General features: G+C 39.4%; 1 pseudogene; it reads left to right on the top strand.

Annotated features, from left to right (window-relative positions):
• Nucleotides 1-3,253: 3,253 nt before the first annotated feature.
• On the top strand, nucleotides 3,254-3,882 carry LOC100358000 (mitotic spindle assembly checkpoint protein MAD2A pseudogene; annotated as a pseudogene).
• Nucleotides 3,883-19,020: the final 15,138 nt, after the last annotated feature.

Raw genomic sequence — 19,020 nt, 5'->3', positions numbered from 1 at the left:
AGGTTCAACTTTCAGTTCATACAGTCCACTTGGAAATATAGTATTCTATAATTTGATCACTTTTAAATGTTAGTTCAAATTTTGAACACTAATAAATATGAGAGTACTTCTAACAGTTTATAGAAAATGGAAGAAAAAATTAAGAGATTTATTTGGTGCAAACTTTTTTGAAATCAAGGCAGATTTTTAATAATATATTTTTTCATGAATTTTTGATGATCTTTTATTTTTAGATTATCCCCATATTAGTATTAATATATTTATATCAATGCCAACTTGATCTATTTGCATCCAGAGAACTTCATTTTTAAAAATTTATTATTATTATTATTATTATTTATTTGAATAACAGAAACACAGAGAGAGACAGATAGAGACACTCCCCAAATGGCTTCAATGACCGGGGCTAGTCCAGGTCAAAGCCAGGAGACAGGAACCTCTTCCAGGTCTCCCACATGGGTGCAGGGACCTAAACAACTGGGTAACCCTCTGCTGCTTTCCCTGACCATCAATAGAGAGCAGGATAGAAAGTGGAACAGCCAAGACTTGAATTGGTGCCCATATGGGATACCAGTGCTGCAGGCCAGGGCTTTAACCTGCTGTGTCGCTACATCAGCTGTACTCAGGAAAGTTTTTAAACATGTAGATTCCCAAATAATAATTCTACAGATTGTATGTCACTATGCCTACATTTTCACAGTTTCTCTATTGATTTATTTTTGTTCCTGTGTATAACCATGTTTTTCTTCCTTTGTGAGTTGACATTTTTTCTTAAAAATTGGACATTTCTCATACTCTTACAAGCTTGGATACCAGATTTTCTCTCTTTTTATATTTGTCAATATTTGCTGTTCATTCTGATAATTTATTATATATTTACTGATTATTCAGTTCTGTGACTGTGTTGTGGCACATTTTCAATATACAGAAAGATACTCAGTGACTCTGCCCTAGCCTTCACTTCCTCCTTCCCTTGAACATTGAGGTCAGCAAGAAGTGAGGTCTTCAGATTTTCACATGTTTCCTGAGTTCCCATCTAACCTTGAACAAATATGTGACCTTTGAGATTCCAATACTATGTTGGAATTTTACCAGTACTTAAAGGTGTTCCATTGCCAAGCAACTCTTCCCATGATTTTTGGTTAGTTTGTTGATTGTTATGTATACCTTCGGGAGCAGTAGCCTAAGACATTAATATACAAATGTTTTTGTTATACTCATGGGAAAGCAGCTTTAGCACCAACACAGTTTCAAGTTAGGTGAAATAATACTAGGCTTTTAAGCTGGTCTTCCAGTAACTATGAGAGGTCAGGTCAAAAATTAGAGTTTTTTTTTAATTTTTTTTACAAGTGATTCTTTTTTATATTATTGCTGGCAATGCAGTCTGGTATTTTCATGGCTATCTTTGAGCTAAGTTCTAGAGGATGGGTTTAAGTTAATTAAAATGCCTCAGTTTGCTGTTGCTACCAAAACTATTCCTTTTCTTCTTCTTAAACAAGAATTTCTGCTTTTTTTAAAAAAAATGATAAGTATTTATTTATTTTAGATGGAAAAAAGAAACAAAGAGACAGGGAGTGTGGAGGGGAAAGAGAGAGAGGGAGAGAGATAGAGAGAGAAAAAGAGCTCCTATCAGCTGGTTCACTGTAATCTATTCCCACAATAAATTACGGTGGGGATGGTCCTGGAATTGCAAATTCAATCCAGGTGCACCAAATGGATGATAAGAACCCAATTATTTCAGCCAACATCACTATCTCCCAGGGTCTACCTCAGCAGGAAGCTGAAGTCAGCAGCCAGAGTTTAGTACCCAACTCAGGTACTCCAACATGGCGTATGTGTACCTTAACCAGCATCTTAACTGCTAGGTCCACAAAGAATCCTCCATAGTTTTTCTTGAGTAAGAGAATCAAGGAAAACATTGTCATAAGTGTTTTCTTAGTTTCCAGAAAAGAATTTATAGTAACAGTTTTTTTTTTTCTACATTTTTTTTTTTACTTTTAGGGAAGAAAAATATTTGGAATTCTTTATTTTTTTGTTTCATATCACTATTTTTGCCTAACTGGGAAAAATAAAGGGGAATTACTTCTATGTCTTTTTAAATTTTATTTTATTTATTTGAAAGGCAAAGTTACAGAGCAAGGGGGAGAAGCAGAGAGAGAGAGAGAAAGAGAGAGAGAGAGATTCCATCGGCTGGTTCACTCCTCTCTCAAAAGGCCACCGAGAGCCCAGCTGGCCCAGACTGAGGTTAGGATATCCTGGAAATCCATTGGGTATCCCATATGGGTGACAGGGACCCAAGCACTCAGGCCATTTTCTGCTGCCTTCCCAGGCACATTAGCAATGAGCCCGCTCAGAATTGGAGCATCTGGGACTCAAACCAGTGCTCATATGGAATGCATGTATTGCAGGTGGTGACTTCACCTGATGGGCCACAACTCTGGTTCCCTATGTCTTTATTTTTTTTTTTATTTTACAGGTAGAGTTATATATATATATATAGAGAGAGAGAGAGACAGAAAGAAATGTCTTGCTTCCGTTGGTTCACTCCCCAAATGACCGCCACGACAGGCACTGCGCCGATTGGAAGCCAGGAGCCAGGTGCTTCTTCCTGATCTCCCATGTGGGTGCAGGGTCCCAAGCACTTGGGCCATCCTCCATTGCCCTCCCGGGCCACAGCAGAGAGCTGGACTGGAAGAAGAGCAGCTGGGACTAGAACCCAGCACCCATATTGGATGCCAACACCACAGGCGGATGATTAACCAAGTGAGCCACGGTGCTGGCCCCCTATGTCTTATTTCTATAAATAAATTATAATGTATGTGAATTACATGCATGTAATATACACACTCACAATATATATGCATGAATATACATAATCATATGCTTGCATCATGCTGTGCCAGGTCAAAACCAGGAGCAAGGAACTCCCTTTAAGTCTTCTATAACTAATCAGGAGCCCAAATACTGAGCCATCTGCTGCTCCTACTCAGGCACATTAGTAGAAAGCTAGATCATAATTTGAGCAGCTAAGACTTGAACTGGCACTCAGATATGGGATACTAGTGTTGCAAATGGAGGCTTCACCTGCTGCATAGTTGCATCAAAGTGCTAGCAGCAACATATGTGTACTTTTTTTAAAAAATTGCCCTTCATGGTCATTACATTTGAAATGGGTGGTGGGGTATGGCTGTGGAAGTCACAGCCATCTTGTTCTGTACAACAGAAATGCATGTTTGCAGCAGTGGTCCTGGCCATGGCACAATAGCTGGACAGGGAGCAGGGAATCCCCCTGCACCAGAGTGCTGACACTGTGGCTGAGCTCTTCTCATTTGGCATCAACAGCATTTTCTATCAGTGTGGCAAATATCCAGCTGAAACCCTTACACGAGTGTGGAAATATGGACTCACCTTGCTTGTAACTGCTGATCCTAAGCTCATAAAATACTTGAAGAATGTGATGGAACAACTAAGTAATTGGTTAAACAATTGTTCAGTTCAGAAATTGGTGATAGTCATCTCAAATATTGAAAGTGGTGAGATCCTTGAAAGATGGCAATTTGATATCAAATGTGACAAAATTGTGAATGATGACAGTGTTCCCAGAGAAAAGGGTGAGAAAGTTATCCAGGATGAAATCCATTCGGTGATCAGACAGATCATAGCTATTGTGACATTTCTGCCAGTGTTGGAAGTTTCATGCTTATTCGATCTGCTGATTTATTCAGACAAAGATTTTGTTGTTCCTAAAAAATGGAAAGAATCTGGACCACAGTTGATTACCAGCTTGGAATTGGCAATAAAAATGTCCACCTCTGTTCATTTCCTACAACTATCTACAAAGTAAAGAGCATGAGGACCTACAAAATTCTTGTCAATGGCTGATGAAGAAAGGAAGAAAATAATGTAATTTTCAAATGTGGTTTTTCCTGAATCAACTGTAGCTGATAAGTTTTATTTCACTGCTTAAATTTTAGATGGGGAAAACCAATGTTATACTTTAATGAACTCTGCATAATTTGTTCCACTTTGTGGGTATCTGTTTGACTAACCATAGTCATTTGACTAACATATTAATTGACTAACATATTAATTGCACATCATGCAAAAGGAATCAGCAGATTTCATCAGCATTGTAATGCCTGATCTTTCAAGGTAGTAATTGTAGATAGAAAACTTTTGTCATGAAGCTAAATATTTAAGTAAATCAGACAAGTACCTTGACTCAGACAAGTACCTTGACTCAGAGTATAGATAGGGAGATACACATAAAAATAAAATACAGAAAAAGAACTCTGAATATTCAAATTCTTTGTTTAGATCCTGAAAGTAACTAATAATCCCTAAGTAATGAAAACATTGCTTTATTGGATCTTCTTGTTATTTATTTCATTGTATAGTTCTGTATTGAAAAAAAAATTTTTTTTAAGATTTATTTTATTTATTTGAAAGACAGAGTTACAGAAAGAAGCAGAGCCAGAGAGAGAGAGAGACAGAGGTCTTCCATCTGCTGGTTCATTCCTCATATAGCTGATCTGAAGCCCGGAGCCAAGAGTTTCTTCTGGGTCTCCCACAAGGATGCAGGGGCCAAAGGTCTTGAGCCAACTACTACTGTTTTCTCAGGCCATAACAGAGAGCTGGATCAGAAGTGGAGTAGCCAAGACTCAAACCAGCGCCCATATGGGATGCCAGCACTGCAGACTGGGGATTTAATGCACTGAGCCACTGTGCTGGCCCTGAAAAAGATTTCTAACTATTTTAATCTATGTAGGTTGAGCTCATGAAGCGATGAATATTTCTACTATTTAATTTCCTGTGATACAAAACTTTAAAAAATTTTTTGTGCTTCATAAAATTGAACCTTATGGGGCCAGCAATTGCCTGCAGGGCTGGCATCCCATATGGGCATCCCAGTTGCTCCACTTCTGATCCAGCTCTTTGCTATGGCTTGGGAAAACAGTAGAAGATGGCCCAAGTGCCTGGACCTCTGCAGCTGCATGGAAGACCTGGAAGAAACTTTTGGCTCCTGGCTTTGGATGCTCTCTGCTGCAGCTGTCACAGCCATTTTGGGAGTGAACCAGTGGATGAAAGACCTCTCTCTCTCTGCCACCGCCTCTGCCTCTCTCTAACTATGCCTCTCAAATAGCCTCAAAAATAAATAAATAAATCTTTTTTAAAAATCAAGTCTTAAGTGAAATGATAAAATAAAGTTATATTTGTATGTTTTTTTTAATTGCCCTTCTTATTTCATAATAGCTTGTGTTGATCTTTTCTTTTATATACGTTGCTCACCTGTCCTTTGGGCAATTGATCCAGTGTTTGAATGACTTTGTACCTATTTTTTTTTATTTTAAGATTTATTTTATTTATTTGAAAGAGTTACAGAAAGAGGTAGAGATAGAGAAGGAGTTCTTCCATCCACTGGTTCACTCCCCAGATGGCTGCAACAGCCAGAGCTGCGCTGATTCAAAGTCAGGAACCAGGAGTCTCTTCTGCATCTCTCACATGGGTGCAGGGGCCCAAGGACTTTAGCCATCTTCTGCCACTTTCCCAGGCCATAGAAGAGAGCTGGATCAAAAGAGGAGCAGCTGGGACTCTAACTGGAGCCCACATGGGATGCCGGCACTTCAGGCCAGAGCTTTAACCCACTGCGCCACAGTGCTGGCCCCTGTACATATTTTCAAAAAGATAAATAAATAAAGTAAAATAAAAATGCTGATGGTTAGAGATTTCTATTTTTTTTTTTTTTTTGACAGGCAGAGTTAGACAGTGAGAGAGAGAGAGAGAGACAGAGAGAAAGGTCTTCCTTTTTCCGTTGGTTCACCCCCCGAATGCCTGCTACTGCCGGCGAGTTGCAGCTGGTGCACTGCGCTGATCTGAAGCCAGGAGCCAGGTGCTTATCCTGGTCTCCCATGTGGGTGCAGGGCCCAAGCACTTGGGCCATCCTCCACTGCCTTCCCGGGCCACAGCAGAGAACTGGACTGGAAGAGGAACAACCAAGACAGAGCCTGGTGCCCCAACCGGGACTAGAACCTGGGGTACTGGTGCTGCAGGCAGAGGATTATCATAGTGAGCCGTGGCACCAGCCCAGAGATTTCTTATTTAGATGACACGCTGTGTTATTTGATGTTACAGTGTCTTGAGGACAATCATGATTTTGACTTATAAATTTAGTGAACATAGGTTCACTAAACATACTTGGTTTAGTTCAGAGTTCAGGTTTATACCTGTTATCTAGTTGTAGTTGTTAAAGGGATATTTTATCATTCTCAAGATACTGTTAGTTTGGCCCATACATTATATGATAATCCTACATAACATCTCCAAATTCCTAAGTACTATATGGCAGTGAATTTCTAGTGGTGATAGCTTTATTAGTAGCTGTAATAGCCAGTGTTTGTGATTGAATGGCTAAGAAAAGCATTTTCTGAAATGTAATGGCATGTTTCTTTTCTTCTTTTTTTAAAGACATATATTTATCTGAAAGTCAAAGTTACACAGAGAGAAAAGGAGAAAAGGAGAGGCAGAGAGAGACAGAGAGAAGTCTTCCATCTGCTGATTCACTCCACAGTTGGCTGTAATGGCCAGAGCTGCACCGATCTGAAGCCAGGAGTCAGGAGATTCTTCCAAGGACTTGGGCCATCTTCTACTGCTTTCTCAGGCCATAGCCGAAAGGTGGGTTGGAAGTGGAACAGCCAGGACTTGAACCAGTGCCCATATAGGATGCCAGCACTGCAGGTGGCAGCTTTACCTGCTATACCACAGTGCTGGCCCCACTGTTTATTTTTCTCAATTATCTATAATGATCGTGTTTCAATTTTCTAATTGGAAATATCGGTGTATGCTTTTTTAAATTACATTAATCTTGAAAGATTTAGACTAAACAAGGTCTCTATGACCATCTGTTAAAAGTGCTATCCTGGTTTCTCTAACAAAATAATATAAAATGTCTGGGGTCGACACTGTGGCGCAGCGGGTTAACACCCTGGTCTGAAGTGCCAGCATCCCATATGGGCGCCATATGGGTTGGAGACCTGGCTGCTCCACTTTCAATCCAGCTCTCTGCTATGGCCTGGGAAAGCAGTGGAAGGTGGCCCAAGTCCTTGGGTCCCTGCACCCACGTGGGAGACCCAGAAGAAGCTCCTGATTCCTGGCTCTGGATCGGTGCAGCTCCGGCTACTGTGGCCATCTGGGGAGTGAACCAACAGAAGGAAGACCTTTTTCTCTGTCTCTCTGTCTGTAACTCTACCTCTCAAATAAATAAATAAAAACATTTAAAAATGACAATAGACATTTATTTCTCATGATAAGTTGTGAAGGCTTGGAAGTTCAAAACCAAGGCACCAGCAAATTCAGGATCTGGTGAGGGCTTATTTCCTGGGTCATAGACAGTCATTCCAGTGATGTCTGTTCAAATGGAGACAGGAAGTAACTGTCTTGGGATGCTCAGAGGGACAGTAATACCATTTCAACCTCAGAGCATCACCCATTTCTAAGTACCTTCTCCAAGACCCCTCTCCTAACACTGTTACATCTGGAGGTGTGATTTCAACGCACAATTTTTAAGGGATCTTAAATATTCACTCCATATTTTTTTTTTGCATTAAAACATGTCAGTCGATAACTAGATATACATCTGAACTCAAATAAAGTTAGATTTATTTAACTCATAGAAGTAAAAGAGAGCCGGCGCCTCGGCTCACTAGGCTAATCCTCCGCCTTGCGGCGCTGGCACACCGGGTTCTAGTCCCCGTCGGGGCGCCAGATTCTGTCCCGGTTGCCCCTCTTCCAGGCCAGCTCTGTGCTGTGGCCAGGGAGTGCAGTGGAGGATGGCCCAAGTGCTTGGGCCCTGCACCCCATGGGAGACCAGGAGAAGTACCTGGCTCCTGCCATCAGATCAGTGTGGTACGCTGGCCGCAGCACGCCAGCCGCTGCGACCATTGGAGGGTGAACCAACGGCAAAAAGGAAGACCTTTCTCTCTGTCTCTCTCTCTCTCACTATCCACTCTGCCTGTCAAAAAAAATTTTTTTAAAAATTAAAAAAAAGAAGTAAAAGAGAGTACACATAAGAGGAAGCAAAGAACATAGTGATAAATGAGGCTTGAAAGAGACTTATTATGGGAGTTGTACATGTGCAAGGTGATTCTAAACATAGTTTATGGAAAACAGGGTTTGGTTCTGGATTATGTGTGGTCAGAAGGCAGGGGAATTTCTGTGGCTGATTACCTGGGTCGTTTTCTGTTAGAGGTGAGAGGATTAATGTGGACCTAGAGCTATTACTAGTGTAGGAACAATAGTCACATATGTTAGTAAGAAGAGAAAGAGATTTAGCTATTTTAGTGGTGAATGGTGTCCTTTCCAGCTAGTTCCATCACAGATTCTCTGTGTCATTGTCATGCTTCTCCAAGGTCTCACAATGGCTTTTTCTGGATGTTGTTTATATTCTGTGAAAGTTTTTGCTCTTGTACACTTTTGTCCATTTTAAATTTGGAACACCCTGGGCTGGCTCTGTTTCTCTCTCTCAACTGCAAGAGATTTCTTCCTTTCTTTTCTTCCTTTTTGTTATGTCTTTACTTTGTTATAGTTTGGAAACTGTTGACTTGGATGTCCAAGGAGGAGTGATGGCATCACATTCTTTATCCCCTAATTACCCTTTGCAGCCAGTGAGGTCACCCTGCTTTTTGAAGATACTGCTGAAAAATTAGTGCTCAAACATAGTTTTTAAATAAATAATTGACTACCTGAATATGATATTGGCTTTTTTTTTTAAATAAGGTGGTCCCTCTAAAATTGCATTAGATTCTTCTGAAAGAATTAACCTGCTCATTTGGAGCCTGAAACACTATTCCTCCCAAAGAAGATTCACAAGTTCTTGTGTGTTATTTCTTGAACCACATAGAGGAGAGGACTGTATATGTTGGCAAGCCTGAATTCTAGCCAGGGAATTGCTTTCAAATGCAATGCAATAAGATGATTTGTTTGCCCAGGAGAGGTTCTGGGAGATTGGTAAACTGTTCATTACTCCCCAATTGCCCTAACACTGCCTATATTAGGAAAAATGTGGAAGAGAAGGCTAAGGAAATGTCCTAACCTTGTCTCATTACTCTTGAACAGAAGACTTGACTGCCTTACTGAGATTTTCTGGTGCTTGTGCATTGGGGTACAGGTAGAAAATGAGAGACAGAAGGACATGGGAAGAAGGGTGCTTTAAGCAACTGTCTCACAGCAAATGACAAAAATGTTCCCATTATTTTTTTATCATGATGGTGGACTGAAATCCAACAAACTTTCAAAAATTTGAGGACCCTCACAGGGTCTTACAGAAAGAAGGCAGGTAATGAACAGAGGCAATTTTTAAAAGTCACAATCAGAGGGGAGCCATGTAGAGCTTACAATTATGTGCTACAGAAAGTTGAACTGTACAAGGTCTGAAATTGCAGGAGGCAAGTATCCAGCTAAGGACTCCAATAATGAATTTCAAAAGACTGTTCTTGCTTCAAAAATGTCAGAGAACAAGAACTGGTTAAATCATAAAAAAAAAACACAAAGACCGCAGCAGCTAAAGATGGTAAGGATTATTTGAGTCATTTAAAGATACTGATTTAGGGGACTTTTTGGTTGTATAAAGGAATGAAAAATCCATAAATGTTGGGTTTAGGATTCCAATGAAGATTTACTAAATCAGATAAATGCAAAAACATTTGTCTAGACTGAGATATACCTCAGTGAAGGGCAGCCAGTGAGTGAAGAATAAAAAAAAATCAAACAGAAAGAACAAAGGATGTTAGTTATCTGTAGAGAGCAACAAAGAACTAAGACAATGACAATGTGTACCTTTTGGAAAGGGCTGATGGCTTGAAATACCTTGAAATAGGCTATCTCAGGAAGAGTACCAAGGGCAAAACTCCAGATTTCCTAATTTTTCAAGAGAAATTTGTGGAGAATTGTTTTCATTATTATACAGAATTCCTCCTTTTGTGATTTTAGCAAAATTTTACTGTAAAGTAAAGACACAGTAACTCCTGGGTCTGATACACCTGATAGATCAGGCAAGCATCTCAGTAAAGGAATGAGAGCACCATCTGCACTTTCTGAAGTTTTCATAGAAGTGAGTATGTGTCCCCCATTGCTTCTCCTCTCCTCTCTCTTCTGGGAAAGTGTGCAAGGGGGATTTCTGGTTGTGAAATTCATCCCAGAGCTTCTTAGGAGTCCCCTTGGTGTAAAGCAAATGCTGCTGGCAGGGAGATGGCTGAAATCCATCTAACAGGTTATAAAACAGGAGGAATTACTTTAGGGGTGAAATTATTAGACATGAGCCAGCGCCGTGGCTCAATAGGCTAATCCTCCGCCTTGCCGCACTGGCACACAGGGTTCTAGGCCCGGTCGGGGCGACGGATTCTGTCCTGGTTGCCCTTCTTCCTGGCCAGCTCTCTGCTGTGGCCCAGGAGGGCAGTGGAGGATGGCCCAAGTGCTTGGGCCCTGCACCCCATGGGAGACCAGGATAAGCACCTGGCTCCTGGCTTCAGATCAGCGTGGTGTGCAGGCCGCAGCAGCCATTGTGGGGTGAACCAACGGAAAAAGGAAGACCTTTCTCTCTGCCTCTCTCTCTCACTGTCCACTCTGCCTGTCAAAAAAAATAAAAAGAAAGAAATTATTAGACACGATTCCTTAAACAATTTTATTATTACAGATGATTTCTGTTAGTCACCCACATTGCCATTGTTCCCATGGAGTACCAAGTTAGGGAAGCTAAACAGGAAGATACACAACAATTCTTCCTGAAAGCCTTGAATTTTATTTTCCGACTTCCCAGCTATTCCTTTCTGCTCTATTTCTCTCATCTCCAGGGAATCTTTCCCAAATGCCTCAAGTACACAGCTACCTGTGAGAAATGGTCCCTCTCTACTTTTAAAATGTGCTTTGGGAAATGCTGTGGAAAAGACATTCACATTGAGGTGTAACTGATCGAAATTTGTGAAAATAGTGTTTCAACAGGTAGAAAAGCTATGTAAGGCTGAAGAGGACAACATTAATGGTGAGTTTCAGATGAACCATTAGGTAGGATCAGTTTGTGGTACCTCTCTGTGAAATCCCACTCGCATTTACATGTCCTCTTGTCTCCTGTCACGATTAGTCTGCTCCCTTCTCTGTTCCTCAGAGGCCCATTTTGAATTTGACTGGGCTAAGTGAGCTCGAATAAGGGAGCCCTACAGGCACGTTCACACACTTATATCTTCTCTAGCTGAAAATAAAGTCCCATGAACTGAACAGTGAATGGATACAAAGCATACCTAGGCACAATTAGGGAAGAGAAAATTAGAAAATTAAGCAAACTGGTAACAGAACCCAGCAAGTCATTACTGATTACTGATATGGTGAAAAGAAACAGGAGGGGAAGAATTGAAAAAGGAAAATGCTAGGAGTGCCATGACTGCTGGGTCTGACAAACATGAATCAATCCAACAAGCCAACTCTTCCACTGATCTGAAACATTCAACTCCAGCATAGAGTGATTTAGCAAAGGGAAAGTTATCCAACTGCACTTGTAGGGTGAGTGGAGCAGAGAGAAGTGTATATTGATAAGGAGAGTCAGATGTTCTAGAAATCACATGAAAGTCCAAAGGCAATCAATGGGCACGTTCTAAATCTAAGGTGGTGGACAAAGACCAGCGCCAGTTCACAATATAGTAACTTGCAGTAACAAGTCTTTGCTTTCTGCTCATTCTTCTGGTTTGAGGAGAAGACTACTTATTCTTGAGCCAAATGGAAGTTCAAGATTCTTTTTGGCAAGAACCATGTTGTGATGAAGCAGACTAAGCCACACCTGATGAAGCCTGCACCCCACATCAGAGTGCTTGCTTGAGTCCCAGCTACTCTGATTCTAAAATGGGTGCCCGAGATGGCAGCCGATGCTGGCCCTCCATGTCCCTAAAGGACCATTTTACCCAGTTCAGTCCCCTACCCTGTATTGTTCCCCACCTTATAACCTACATATTTTTCCAAGTTGGAAAGCCTGAAAAAAACGTGTTAAGAAATAGCTCACTCTGCCTACTGCCCTCCCCTCCCAACCCATAGCCCATGCTAAGCTGTATAAAACTCAGCCTGTTGGAGGGCTGGGCTCTGCCATCTGTTTGGTCTGTGCACATGCCAGCAGTTGGTCACCTCTGCAGATTTATTTTTCTTCTTGAATAGATTTGTTTTGGCTGTGAGTTCTTTTCCTGTCTCCTTCCTCTTTTGCCCCCCTTTTCCTTAAAAATAGATCTGTAAAAAATAAACAAATAAAATTTATTTGGCTTTATTGTACTTGTTGGCCCTGTGATCCTTCAGTGGGGCTATAGACAAATACGCAAGTGACAACATCTCTCCCAGTGATGGAGGACAAGGAAAGTCCTTGAACCTCACTGGCAGTAACAATGTATCAGAACACTCAATTCTATGCTATAAATATATCTGAATGTCTATGTACAATCTGCCACCATCATAGAGTTATAATGATGTGTAAGTATAAAATAAGAAACACTGACACATGGGTAATTTACTGTACTTCAGTCTAATAGTTGCTTTCAGAGGCGGTTTAAATAAAACATTTAAGAAAACACTAGAATAGGCTACTTTAAGGAATGGAAGTGGAGAAAAGAGAGTTTTAGGAGAGTTATTACAAAGAAGATGACATCTAGTGTAAACCTCATCATGTTCTCATTTCCTTAGTATGGTAACATTTTTGCTTAAGCTTTTACCATATTTCCCACCTTCTTTTGTTAAAAAGAAAAATATTGGACAAAATCTTTGGAGAAATAATAGACTAAGCAATATTGTAATTGCTATCAAGCTCTTTCATTTTTTTACCAAACAGAAGGAGAATCCATAAGAAATTTAATGTGTCCCTTTATTTTTCAATCTTTGGCAGGAATTTGTATCAAAAGTGAAGACTTCAATTCTACAAAGACAGAGCCTTTGGGTAAAGTAACTGTGCCTTTGAGAAGGACTGAATGATTATCACAAGTCTGGACATTAGAGGCTATGTTTTCTGAAAACAAAGAAAAACACACAAAGTAAATAACTAAAAGAGAAACCTCACAGAGTGTCTCTGAGCTGCTGCTCAGCACGTATGGTCTGCTTACCTAGTCAAGCATTCCTTGGAACAAGCACCCTGTTGGTTTTATTTAACAACAGAAGTGCTTCTATCCACATGGCACACCTTTAGTGATTGTTGGTTTAAGGCAAATTGAACAAAATCAGCAGGATGAACCACTCCTAGATTTGATTCAATTTTAATAAATAAAGGGTTAATATTGAAGATACAAAACCTTTGAACATCTATAGAGTCTGTATCAAAACTGACATCTGTACATTTTCTTCATTTCTTAAAATACTTCAAAGGGAAAATGCTAATTAACATTAAGAACCTTCTTCATATATTAAGTTTACAAGATAATCATATGATTTATAGAAATGATTTTTCTTTTCAACTGGCTAGTTTTAAAAATGTTTTATTTATTTATCTATTTGGAAAGTTAGAGTTGGAGTTACAGAAAGAGACGGAGAAACAGAGAGAGATCTTCCATCCCCTGGTTCAATCCCCCAGATGGCCATAAGCACAATGGCTACGACTGGGCCAAGTGAAAACCAGGAACCAGGAGCTTCATAATGGTCTCCCAAGTGGGTGGCAGGTGTCCAAGTATTCTAGTCATATTCTGCTGCTTTTCCCAGGCCATTAGCAGGGAGATCAATTGGAAGTGGAGCAATCAGGATTCAAAAGGATACCCATATGGGATGACAGTGTTACAGTTGGCAACTTTAGCCACTATGCCACAATGCTGGCCCTTCAACTGGGCTACTTTTTTCTTTGAAAATATTTTTGAAAAGTTAATTATACCATAATCAAAAGGACCAAGCATATTGAGTACTATCATAATTTAGATCTCTCTGGTTTCTTTGACTGGTTGGAGAAAAAATTTTGTAATGGACTCCTGTGTTTAGGTTAGGTCAACACCAATGATTTCCCTTTCTCAAGGACATTGATTAGTAGCCTTAAATATGTCCACAAAATCTTGCCATTAGCATAGAAATGAAAGTGACTGAAGTGTGTAGAGTTTGTTTCTGTTTCCCTCAAAATTCATACATTGGTACTTAACCCCAATGTGATGGTATCAGGAAGTGGAGCTTTTAGCAAGAGTTTAAAACACAATGGTGGAGCCCTTTAGAATGGGATTAGCTACCATATAAAAAGGCTGTTTGTCTTTTCATCCTTTAGCCCATTTGAGAACACTGCAACAGGGATCATCTTGGAATCAGGAACCAAACACCAGAACTGCCACTGCTTTGACCCTTGAACTTCACAGTTCCCAGACCTGGAGGTTAAATTTCTGTTCAGTATGCAATCCAAGATATTTTGCTATGGCAGCAAGGACAGATTCAGCCAACTACACTCTGCTCTTAGAACCTTAGAGTTTCTGGGAAATGTGACTCATGCCAATAAATTGTACTTAAATGAAAACTCAAATTTTAAAGAAAGAAAACACAATGAGATGGTTTTATTACAGTCAAGTAGCTCATGTCACACTGATGCTTTTATTAAGATCATCTTATTTCAGAAAAATGTAAGATCTATTACAGCATTCTACTCTAACTATAATTAAGGCATTTTCCTTCCTTTCTTTTTGTATTTTGTCTAACAAAAACCAACTAATGATGTTGTGAATTACCTGTGAGCAGTCTAGTGAATAATTGTGTCTGTATAAGAATTTCAAGAGTCTACAGGAAGGAAATGACTTGAAATGGCAGACCTCAGACCCAACAAAGAAGCTTCCACCCAACTGATACCAAGCTCCATTATCAAGAAACTTCCACCTATCTCAAGTCCTCAATTTCCCAGACATTAATCAGAACAAAGCATGAAAATCTGCTCAATTATCAGTTGACTGAACTCACTGATTTTTTTTCTAACCAACCCCTGCAGCTACTTTAAAAATTATTTTTGCTGGCTTGATGAGTGACAGAGCACATTTTGGATCAAGAGATCACTCTTTCCACAAGACTACCAGCTTTATGAAATAAACTCCTTCGTCTCCTAAGCTCTTATCTCTAGTGAATTGACTGTCCAGTGTTGAGTAGCAAGGGGCTGATTAATTGTCTAATAATGCTACCTGAAGGTACTGAAGATCATGACCTAATAGTATGAACTCAGAACTCTTCACTGACAGATGCCTTAAACATTCATTAGAACATGCTATGTGTGTAAAGAACGCTAATGGAATCACTGCTGTGTTAATCAACAAACTTGAGTAATTTTCTCCAGGACCCACTACTAAAATTTAATTATTTGTTCTGGACAAGGTTGTAGTATCTGAGTTCATCTGTGGCTGCCACTTTATGTCAAGTCCTCTAATTGAATATTGAATATTGCCCCAAAATTGCTCCCAATTTGCAGGTACATTTTCTATCTTCCAGACGCCGTCATTGAAGCTTTGATTTAGTCAGGATCTGGATTATGTGCTGTTTCATATTTCATGGAACATTCCACAATAGTAGACAATCTCACTGGCGGCTCTTGGAAATGACAGCTGTGGGGTTTCTGGGCCAAATGTTGCTTTGCTTGTGAGCCAAGATCTAGAGACTTGGAGCTGGAGGAAGAAGCTGGTTTGTATCAGACTGAGGCTGAGAACACGCTGTAACTCCTGTCATCATGAAAACTTTTCTGTGTCCAAAGTGAACCACCCTGATTTCAATGTATCCACCATTGGTGATGGTCAATGCTGGATAATTAGCAAGTTTCTCTGATGACTTCTCATTTTTAATTTTTCACATTTGCCTGTCTCGTAGAACTGCTATTCTCTAAGATATTCACAATCATTATGATGTTCTCATTTACATCACCAATAATCAGGACCTATCTTTTTACTTTCTATTTTTCTCTTAGATTCCAGTTCAACCAGGTTTATTACAATTATTTGCACTTAAGACAGAAACACGATGCTTAGAATCCAAAGGTAGAAATATGACCAAGAAATGATTATTCACCATATAATGTGTCAGTGGGGAAAATCAACACATTCCTTCATCAACATTATTCTGAATCAAACTAAGAAGCAAAAGAGATTGGCAGCACTAATTCTGGGTAGCATTATGTGCATGAAGGTGGTTTCTCTTGCAAATGTACACAGGACTTCTATGAGCCAGTCTGAACCAAGAGTATTTATTTCAGAACCATACTGTGGAAAGGAGCAGGAGGTGCTCCAGGAATGAGAGACCTGTTTTTCCTAAGGATAAAGAAGTAACTTCGTAAATGATACAGATACTAGTTTTCCCATAGAGAATCACCTTGTGTTGGCCCCAGGGGAAATCAATGTTTTCTGCTACATAGGGAGCTAAGTTTTTATGTAACAGAGTTCTCACCAGGAAATTGTATACTGAAATTTCTAAACTTGGATAGAAAGACCCACATACAATTTATTAAAATGGTCTAGAACAATCTACCTCAGAATCCTATGGTCAATTCATCCAGGTTAATTTAAGGTACATTTTGTCTTCTTAAAAGCCAGAAATGTGCTAAAGAACCAAATAACATTTTTTGTAAGGCTGAGTTTTGAGAAATACAGGTGAATGTCAAAATCGGGGAAAATAAAAAAAAAATATACTTTCCACACATTGTCACTGTAGCATCATCAAAGGCACCCACCATTCCTATAAAACTACCATCCTCTTTGAAGGGTTTGGTTTATCCCAAAGTACAAATTTTCTTTCCTGCTTCAGAACAAAAAGTATAGTTGTTTCAGGTGGATTCCGTTAGGGAATTACCAGAGGCCTGGTATCCTATCTGTTAAAGGCACCCTGGAGAAGAAACTATTTTGTTTTTTATTGACATTTTATTGATATAAGTAGAACAGACTTAATAGTTCATAGGTACAATTCTAAGAACATAATGATTCTTACCTCCATTCTTTCTTTCTTTCTTTCTCCCTTTCTTGAGAAGACTCTATTTACGAAGTAGCAGAAGCACATTTCTGTAGAGTTCCACAAAGATTTTCCTTACTTCTCTTGGTCCATAAAAGATTATAAAATGTTATTTAGAAAGGTCGGAGTTTGTGAACTCAAGAGGCTTCCATAGTCTTGGCAGCTCATGACAAGAGCCTTGGGTAATTACTAACGTTATAAATAAGAGTGTCAATTGTTAAATCAACAATGGGAGTCACTGTGTACTTACTCCCCATGTAGGATCTCTGTCCTTAATGTGTTGTACTATGCGAATTGACAGTAAAACTAGTACTCAAACAGTACTTTATACTTTGTGTATCTGTGTGGGTGTAAACTGTTGAAACCTTTACTTAGTATATATTAAGTTGATCTTCTGTATATAAAGATAATTGAAAATGAATCTTGATGAAGAATGTGATGGGAGATGGAGTGAGAGATGAGATGGTTGCAAGTGGGAGGGAGGTTATAGGGAGAAAAGCTGCTATAATCCAAAAGTTGTACTTTCGTGATTTATATTTATTAAATAAAAGTTAAAAATGTTATTTAGAGTATAATTATAAATGTATATATATAGTTATATATGCATAAGAAAACACATTAGATGGTTCATGAACATGCCAGTTATCTGAAACCTGTAATACCCAGAGGCCAGCAATGTGGGGCAGTGGGTTAAGTTGTGGATTACAACACTGGCATCTCACACTGCAGTGTCAATTTGAGACCCGAGTTCTCCTCTTTCAGTCCAGGTCCAAGCTAACGTACCTGGAAAGGCAGTAGAGGCCCAAGTTCCTTGGCTCCTGCTACCCATGTGGGAGTCCAGGATATAGTTCTTAGCTCCTGGCTTCAGTATGGTTCATACCTGACTATTGCAGCCATTTTGATAAGCAAACCAGTGACTGGAAAATCTGTGTCTCCTGTGTGTCTCTCTCGGATATTCTGCCTTTGAAATAAATAAATAAATCCTAAAAGAAGTCCAAGTTTCCATTCCCAAAATTCTTCTCCATGTATATACACACATACATAAACATAGCTGTAGATTTACACATATTATTTAAATTATAAAACAGTATTAAATAATCATAACATATTTTACTCACATTTATCTCGTAGATAAGTATTTGTATACTCAAACTAAATTTTTAAATATTCTTTCCTGATATCTCTGATGCTTCTGCTAATATTTTAAAATGAGTTTCTAAACAAATTTGAGCAGTCATTCCCCATTATCTGACTGCTCTATTTTAGAAGTTTTTTAAGCCAGTTTTTTTTCATTTCACTCCTTTTCTCAATCTATCCTATAATAAATGCTTTGTACTATCATAGGCTTGCAGTGCTATACACAAGCTAGAATTACGGATGAAATTGGGTGATGCAGAATGATGTGGTGTGATCTGTGCACTCCATCGTGTTGCGCTTTAAAAGAGAGCATCCAGGGATTCCTCCTAGTCTATTCAGACAGGAATACTTGAATAGAAATGTCAAATATACTGATGCTACTGGGGAATATTCTATGAGTGAACCCAGAAGCCAGAAAAGAGAACGCTGGGAGGGAACAGTGGGTCAGGAAGTGGTCCAGCAATTGGATGTGCTCTATTCTTAATATCCTAGACATAATAATAAAAGGAGATCATAACAGAGTTGTAATAGACATTACCAGGATCCCCTTTTCTCTCCTAGTCACTAGGAAATGACCCATGTATCATTTTCCAAAAAAAAAAAAAAAATTAGCAAGTTTTGTACATTTCATCATGTCCCTATTTTCAGCCTCTTCGATCATGGAAGCTTAGGTGTCTGGGGTCTCCATCAGAGTGAGTAACAATAATGAGTATTAGGCCCTTCTCCTATCCTCACATGAAGACTTGGCACTGGACATGTAGCACAGATAAAGAATAATTTTCTGTGATTTCTTCCCCCTGGATCCCAGGATTTCTTGTTATCTCAACATAAACTGTCCTAACTGTATGACAAAGATATCTACATAATTTGGATGCCAGCAGCAAGCTCATATTTTTCCCCTTATGTCAAGACTAATGCAGTGTTCTCTATGTT

Source organism: Oryctolagus cuniculus, chromosome 10 (genome assembly GCF_964237555.1).
Source record: "Oryctolagus cuniculus chromosome 10, mOryCun1.1, whole genome shotgun sequence".
Taxonomy (NCBI): Eukaryota; Metazoa; Chordata; class Mammalia; order Lagomorpha; family Leporidae; genus Oryctolagus; species Oryctolagus cuniculus.
Note: the sequence above shows the minus strand (reverse complement) of the source record. Positions and strands in the feature narration are given on the sequence as shown.